Raw genomic sequence first — 8,720 nt, 5'->3', positions numbered from 1 at the left:
CTAGTAGGAATGCAAAATGGTACAACACTTTGAAAAAGAGATTAGCAATTTCTTAAACTTACACTCACCATAAGACCCAGTAATCCTCCCACGATGTCTACCCAAGAGAAATAAAAATGTTACATCCTCTACTCAATGGTTCACAATCGTCTGAAACTGGAAACAACTCAAATGCCTATACCAATGTAGCAGTGCTCCACAATAAAAGGAGTGAAATACTGATGCACAAAATACAAATGAATCTCAGAGATGAAGGAAGCCAGATGCAAGGACAACACACTGCACGATTCCATTTATCTGACATTCTGGAAAATGCAAAACTATAGCTCGCCAAAGACCAAGAGCAGAGGGAAAGTATTGACTACAAAGGGCAAGAGGAACTTTTTGGGGTGGTGGACTCTATGTCTTGGTTGCAGTAGTTATTGAATGACTTTACACATTTGACAAAACTAACCAAAGTGTGTACCTGAACATGGAAAATCTTATTGTATGTAAATCATACCTCAAAGGATTTTTAGCTATTTGATTAAAAGAAAACTAGAAATATATCTTCTATGTTATATATTCCTTCTCTTTTTCATTTAACATCAGAACACTAAATGAGCTAAAAAACATGACTTTAACAACTACATAAAATTTCACTGTGTGGGTATATTGTAACACAATTATTCTCCCACCACTGGACATTCTTCATTTCCAATTTCCTCATGTATGTTGTTGCATGAACACCTCTGAACACCAGTTTAGTCTTTCATCTCTGATTATTGTATTAGAACAAAATTCCAAGTGTGAAATTACTGACCCAAAGGGTATGAGCAGATTAAGGTTCTGAGTATTTATTACCAATTTGCTCTCCAGAAAAGGTGGAAACAGCTTACATGCCCATCACGATAAGAATGGATCTATATTAGAAGTCTTAAATGTATCTTTTTAAAAACATGATCATACAAGAAAAGACTTACTGTAAGTATTTGAGGGAGTCAAGTTGGAGTTAGAAAACACCAAACTAAAACATCAGAAAAATATCTATGTGTAGTGAGAAAATAAACAAATCTACAGAAAAGAGGATCTTCTGTGGAATTTCCAGGAGCCCTTTATAAGCAAGGTTTTCTTAAATAACAGTTTTCCTAAGAAGAAAGACTAGTTTTGGGGTGGCTGGGTAGCTCAGTTGGTTAAGCATCTGACTTCGGCTCAGGTCATGATCTCACGGTTCTTGAGTTCCATCCCCATGTCAGACTCTGTGCTGACAGTTCAGAGCCTGGAGCCTGCTTTGGATTCTGTGTCTCCCTCTCTCTCTGCCCTGCCCCCACTTGCACTCTATCTCTCAAAAATGAATAAACCTTCAAAAAAATTTAAGAAGACAGGCTAGTTTTGGGGTGCCTGGGTGGCTTAGTCAGTTAAGAATCTGATTGTTGATTTTGGCTCAGGTCATGATTTCACAGTTCGTGGGATCAAGTCCTGCCTCAGGCTCTGCGCTGACAGTGTGCAGCCTGCTTGGGATCCTCTCTCCTTCTCTCTCTGACCCTCCCCCACTTGCACTCTCTCTCAAAATAAACATTTAAAAGAAAAAATACAGACTAGTTTTTTCCATTTATAATACATTACTTTGTTTAACAAAGATCAGTTAGCAAAGTAATTCGTCAGAATCCTATTTACACTTCTATTTTCAAGAGCAATCATGAATTTCAACCAAAATATCTCTCTCCTTTTAGCCATCAGCGCCACTCGATAAGAATGTTGGAATTTTGACAATCATCTTTCACCATAACAAATACCATATTCCACAACAGAATCCTAGGCTCACAATAGTTTTTCCATGTGCTGGTCCCTATCTTCAAATCATAGTTTATGTTAATAGATGACTCTCCTTTATATTAGAAACAGAAAAACCTTATGCATTAATTTTCTAGTGATATCCCTATTCAGACATTAGCCTTGCCATAACTAAGATAAACATTGCTTACCAAACACTTTAACTAAAAAGTGACCAAAACAGAAGAACCAAACCTGGGCAATGTTCAATTTCAAAATGTCCTCATGGTGAATGAATTGCATTTCTGAACCTTGGCCACATGATCCTGGGGTTCTGATCATCATTTGGCCTCACTGACTTAAAAGATAAACAATGTCTGCCCGAATAATTCCATCGGAAGCCCTCTTTTCTCAATGGCTCATGCAGAAAGGATTCTGATTGTATGGAATCCATGTAAAACTTTAACCTGCATCATGAAGTTGTGAAATAGAAAGAATCCTGATTTGCTAACATCCTCACAGTGTGCTGGTAGTTGTGCTATGAACTCAGCTTCCAAACCTTTTACTCTCTGTACTCACCCCATTCTGCCTTGCTCTCTGCTCCACATTGACTAGAAAAATTCATTTGACTGTACATTTCAGGTTTCTCCTGCCAGAATGCTCAGTCTGTGAAATGAATAAAAAAATCACACCAATAAGGAACGCCTGGGTGTTTCACTTGGTTAAATGCCCAACTCTTGATTTTGGCTCAGGTCATGATCTCATAGTTCATGAGTTCGAGCCCCACATTGGGCTCTGCGCTGACAGCACGGTGCCTGCCTGGGATTCTCTCTCTCCTTCTCTCTCCACCCCTCCCCTGCTCACACTCACGCTTGCTCACTCTGTCTCTCTCTCTTAAATAAATAAACATTTTTAAAAACTCACACCAATAAATACAGAAAACAAAATGGTGGCTGCCAGAGGGGAGGGGGATGGGAGGATGGGCAAAACGGGTGAAGGGGAGAGGGAGACACAGGCTTCCAGTTGTGGAATGAATAAGTCACCGTGATAAAAAGCACAGCATAGGGAACATAGTCAATGGTACTGTAATAGTGTTGGGTAGTGACAGATGGTAAGTATGCTCGTGGTGAGCATAACATAACATATAGAGTTGTCAAATCACTATGTTGTATACCTTAAACTAGTGTAATATCATGTGTCAACTACACTCAAATAAAAAAAATCATACCCATGAAGCTGCCATTCCAGACCATCTTTAATACTCCACTACATCTTCCAGAATTCAGAGACCAAAGCCAACTTCTCAAATGAAAGAAACATATTTAGAAAGATTTTTTAAAATAATGGACATCAACTTTTGGATCTGATTTTATTATTAATGTTATTAGTATTAATTTTAGGACCTACTTTTATTTTTAAGGAAAATGCCCCATGATTTGAGTCATTTGAAAATGATTTGAATAGGCAATCAGAATAAATATCACACTCCCTTACTGGGATCCTCTCTTTCTCCCTCTCTCTCTCCCTCTCTGTCACACACACACACACACACACACACACACACACACACACACTCACACACACACACATACCTACTTCCCACGGACTGTCAGGAACCTCTCCAGGGTGCCCCTACCCCCTCATGGCCACTGCCAGTACATGAACTCCACCAGCACTCAGGACCAGACATCCTTACTAAGGCCTGCCCAGAACAAAATGGAAGGAAACAGAGCATCTCTCAGACCCACTCTCCTGCCGCTCCAGTGTCCTCCCTCCTGCCAGGTCTCCCTGCCTCCCACCCCACCCTACTGTCACAGCCCCTTCTATAACTGCCTAAGAAACCTACCTTGTGTTTGATTCCTGCAGCAAAACACAATAAAGGTCCAAAAAGGTCTCAGCCCTTCCAGACCAATGAGTCGGCAGAAAAAAACACTAGACCAAGAATCTGACTATGAGAATTCTCATCCCAGCTGTACCGCTTCCTAGCTGAAGACAGACAGTGAGGCTCTCGGCCAACAAGTCTAGCTCCACATTTGGAGGCCTATATCCAACTGCATTTCCTCCCAGGTTTGGGGACTCACCCAATGACTTTGTCTCTTGAGCTCCTTCTGGACTGTTTTTGCTTTGTTTAAAATATCTAGCTCTAGAATCAACTAGCTTTTGAAACACAAATATGCACGATTCACGGAGATAATAGACACATTCAGGAGTCTGTTCACTGCAGTCATCCATATCCCCAAAGCATTGAATTCTACCCCGTACATAATTAGAGAGAAGAAGCAGGCAGACACCTGCCCAATGACAATGAAAAAGAAACAGAAGGTGATGGAGTGACCCACATGATGTAGTAGCTGCAAGCCCAGAAGTCAAGAATCACCCACCAGCATCACCGAAGCAGGGGTTTACCTCTAGAACAGAGTCTGGCACACGGAGGCCCTCAATCATTTTTTGTTGAGTGGGTGAATAAAGCCACAGGTGGATGAATGAACTGAGAAGCAAGTGAGCAAAGCCTGGCAGAGGAAAATCTACCTGTTCCACTGGGTTGTAAAGAAAATAGGTACTTTTAGCAATACCAGCCAGAGGGTAAACATTATAGGGCAGGAGAATGAGTGAATTCTGTGGATGGAATTTTCTCTCCTGATTGCAGGGAGCAGCTGATCCATCCTCCAGCTGTGAAGCCTATGGCAAGTGGACACCACGTGCTGGGGACAAGAAGTTCAGGCGTAAAGGAATGCAAGTAGCAACTCCCCACCTTTGCTAGAATGTCAGCTTCCATTTACAGACCCTCCAAATGCCCCCTTGTCCTTCCTTACTGCCCCCCGCCCCCGCTTGCTCTCACATATTCTGTCCTTACTGCAATCCTGCAATCCCTGGTTCCGTATCCATCATTCCATTTTGTTTTGTTGTGTTTATCAGCTCTGTCGTTTATCTATGTAAAACCTGGGAATTAAAACCTTAAAAGGGGTGGGGGCGCCTGGGTGGTTCAGTCCATTAAGCATCCGACTCTTGGTTTCTGCCCAGGTCATGATCTCACAGTTTGTGAGTTCGAGCCCTGCATCAGGCTCTGTGCTGACAGCGTGGAGCCTGCTTGGGATTCTCTCTCTCCCCCTCTCTCTCTCTGCCTCTTCCTGGCTCTCTCTCTCTCTCTCTCTCTCTCTCTCTCTCTCTCTCTCAACAAACAAACAAACATTTAAAGGAAAGACTTTAACAAAGGTGTTTTGGAGGTAAAAGGGAATTGGAATATACTCAGAACCTAGCCTACGCCATCATCCGTAGCAGTCTAGAGAGCTGACATTGTTATAAATCAGAAGAGGTGCCTGCCATGGGGCACACAGGATTCTAACACAGAGGGGCTGTAGGATGGCACCTGCAGGGTGGGAAAGAAGGGTTTCAAACTACGTATGACTCCCGCTGCTTACGTTTGTGGGCTGCTTTTGTACTGGCCTACAAGTAATTTGAGACAGATGTTATGTGAAATAACCTTCTCTTTCACCTGCCATGACAGCTCTAAAGGGAAGCACATCCGATGGCTTAAGATGTAAGCCAGACTTCCCCGAGATCCTCAGCCAAACTAAACAGTCTAATCGTACGAGCATAGGGATTCACACTTCTGTTCATTCATTCATAAACTTACTCATTTCACAAATATTGAACACTTAGGCTATACACTCCGAGAAATACAACAGCGAGCAAAATAATATTCTTAAATTGATTTTTTTCCACCTTGAGATTTCATGGTCCTACAGTATCCAGTTCTATATCATGCAGGGCATGATTAATTTATTTCACTTCTTCCAAAGATGTTTCTAAAGATTAGCAGAGGGAGTGGGATGTGACAGACGTGGGTTCAAATCCTAGCTCTGCCACATAGGTGTGATATTTGACAAATTTCTTAACCTTTCTAAGCATTAGTTTAGTTAGCTGTCTGTTAAATGGGAATAATAACATGTATCGCACAGGACTGTTAGTTTTGCTTGAGAGAAAAACAAATGGAAAGTGCAGAGAATCGTACTGGTGTATGGTAGGAACTAAACCAATGTTAGTTTGTTCCCTCTGATATCCTATGGCTTTCTGGTCATCTTGCTATCGGTTTGTACCGAGGGCAAGTCTTGTGCCTCTCTGTTCACTTGAACACCCTCTTGCACTCAACCACCGTCAGTGATTTTGACCTCATTCTCCCAAGTAAGTCTGACTTTGACATGGTGCTTTATAGAGTACACCTGTTCTTTGCTTTCAACACGGCTAATGTGAAAATTTTAAGTAAGCAAGCAGAGACTTTGTAAACTTTTTTACATCACTACTAATAAAAGCTAATGTTTATTTGACTTGCAGCTAAGTGAGTTCCAGGCACTATTCTAAGCATTTTTACCTGTGTTGCCGCACTGAATTCATGTGAGAGCTCCATGAGGTTGGTGTTATGCTCTGCCTTTTTTTTACAGCTGAGGAAACTGAGGAACAAAGAGAGGAAGTAGCTTGTCCAAAGGTCTGCTGCTAGAAAGAGAGCAAGGTAGGATTTTGGAACCCAGGCAGCCGGGCTCCAGGGGCCACCCTCTTAATCACTGAGCTGTAGTGCTTCTTGTTAAGGGACTTAGGTAGTGATTTTTAAGTGGTATTGGGGTGCAAATAAGATTGTAAAAGGTGGCAAGATTTCCAGCCAATTCATTTGATCACAAAATGGTAAGAATTAATCGAAAGTTTATTACATAGGTGTTTGTAAAAAGAGAGAGAGAGAGAGAGAATCTCCAGTAGAGATTGCTTCTATTACGCATAAAACTGAAGTGACATAGGGAGTTCTTCTGTAAAAATTGGCAGCCAAAACTCCATAAACACACTGCATTCATTCAATATGTACTGGGTCCTTTGCACCTGGCTGGCACTATAGTAATGATGCACAGATGAGAAAGATGAGTCCTTCCGTGAGGAATACATGGTCTAGGAGGGGAGCAAGGGCTACCTAGGGGGGTTAATGACAACACAAATAGTGTGAAGAAGAATCATGGACACACAAAGGTGAAGGAGGCACCCACTCAAGACCCTTTCCTTAATAAAAAAAAAGGAACAAGTTCCCTTAGAATTCTAGAAGGATCCTTCCTGTGGGCTCCCATGAGTGTATTTTTCACTAAGTCCATAACAATTGAGAGCTGAGCCCTGCTGAGCCAACCTCTTGCAAGACAGAACCTTCCTCTGCTCAGTTGGCTTCAAGTAAACCTGGGTATTCTGCACTTCTATGGTCTCCCTCTCCCATCATCCAACCTCCGGCCCTCTCAATGCCTAGATTTTGAGAAAAATCAACGTATAAGGTCTAATCAGACAGTTCCTTCCAGAGACAGGGTCTCCACCATGCTATGGATTGTTTCAATAAAACCCTGCCCATGGTCTGGACAAGGAACTCCAAGATAAAAATTCAAAGTCTCCTCAAAATGCTTGGTTTTATGAGAAGTTAAATCCACTGAGCTTGGGTTAACAATAGTCAACATTATTCCCAATCTCAAAGCTGGTTTTGTACAAAGGATGAAGAGAAAAAGAATTAATATATAAAAGACTTTTAAAAAGCTCAGCTTTAAAATGGCAAGAAGAAAATATGGGGGGAAAATGTCTTTTCATTTCATATTAAGAGACAAAGAGAAAACCTTCAGCTTTGAAGAACAAAGGAATAAGAGCAGTACACAAAGCAAGCTTTAAAGATAAGTTTTATAATCTTATTAGTAGCAACTTTTTAGAACAAAATTTACAGATTATGGTATTTGTCTAACTCCTTGCTGCCCTAGGGAAAAAATACTTAATTGCCTAACTTTTACCTGAGTTCATGGCTATCTTTCCTTTTATTTTTTAAAGCACAGCTTATTTTAATTAATCAGATAAAAAGTTTATCTTTTTTTGATGACAGAAATATGATTTACACTCCTGACCTTCTTATTCCCCCTGGCAGGTACTCAGCATGCTGCCTTGCACATGTATTTACTTATGTGCAAAAAATAAAAAAATAAAAACAAAACAAAACAAAAAAACATTGGTTTATTCATCTTCCACAGACAGAACCAACTCCTACCAGAAATAATAAAATATTTGGGCACTGAACATGTCAGTGCTCTTAAATGTTCATATATTCAATTTGAGGAAAAGTTTATTTGACAAGTTTGGTCAAATGCCCAATAGAATGATGCAAAAAGTAAAGAGAGCTCTGGAAAAGGAAAAACCAGCATTGAAAGGTAATGAAAACTTGGAGACTAGGATCCAGATCTCAAAATAGCTCTGAATGTATACTCACAAAGACTTAAAGAGTTTTGATAACCAGGTTAAACACAGTGCTTTGAAAGTCCAAAGAGCTATAACGTTCTAAGGCAGGGTTTCTTAGAGTATGGTCTGATACCTCTCCCCAGTCAACAGAACCATGGACTGCTTAGTTAGTAAAGGTACAGATTCTGAGATCCCACCCTTATATTTTTAGGTGATTTGACAGTTTTTCAAACTGCAAAGGACACACAAGGCCCACTTTCTTTAGCATAAAGTTTAGATTATTTTGATAAATGGATGAAAGTGACAAAACACAGCAGTCCGCAGGGAGAAATGGAGCCTTGAAGTGCTTGAAAAGCATACTGTCCCCTTTCTCAGGCAAGGCACAGACACTGCTCAGTGGCCCCAAAACCAGGTGCTTCTGTCTGAACCAGTCCTGCTACCCAGGCCACAGTCAACCATAAAGATTATCCAGAGAAATGACCTCTATCTATATCTGCTAGAGACTCACTAACTAACCAGATTCTCACTGCTGCTGGGGCTGGGGCTGGGGCTGGGGCAGGTGCAGGGGGAGCGGGGAAGAGATAAAGGAGGGGGGTGAGGGGAGCAGGGAGGAGAGAAGCAGACAAACCCAAGTGGCCAAGAACTGGATGGGATCCACCCTAACTGCTCCCACAGCCATGTCTGAAGTTTCCAGAACTGATGATGCTACATTAGGGGCCACCATTGTTCTG

The sequence above is a fragment of the Felis catus genome, chromosome A2 (genome assembly GCF_018350175.1).
Source record: "Felis catus isolate Fca126 chromosome A2, F.catus_Fca126_mat1.0, whole genome shotgun sequence".
Classification (NCBI taxonomy): Eukaryota; Metazoa; Chordata; class Mammalia; order Carnivora; family Felidae; genus Felis; species Felis catus.
The sequence above is the reverse complement of the archived record's forward strand: the minus strand, read 5'-3'. Positions refer to the sequence as shown.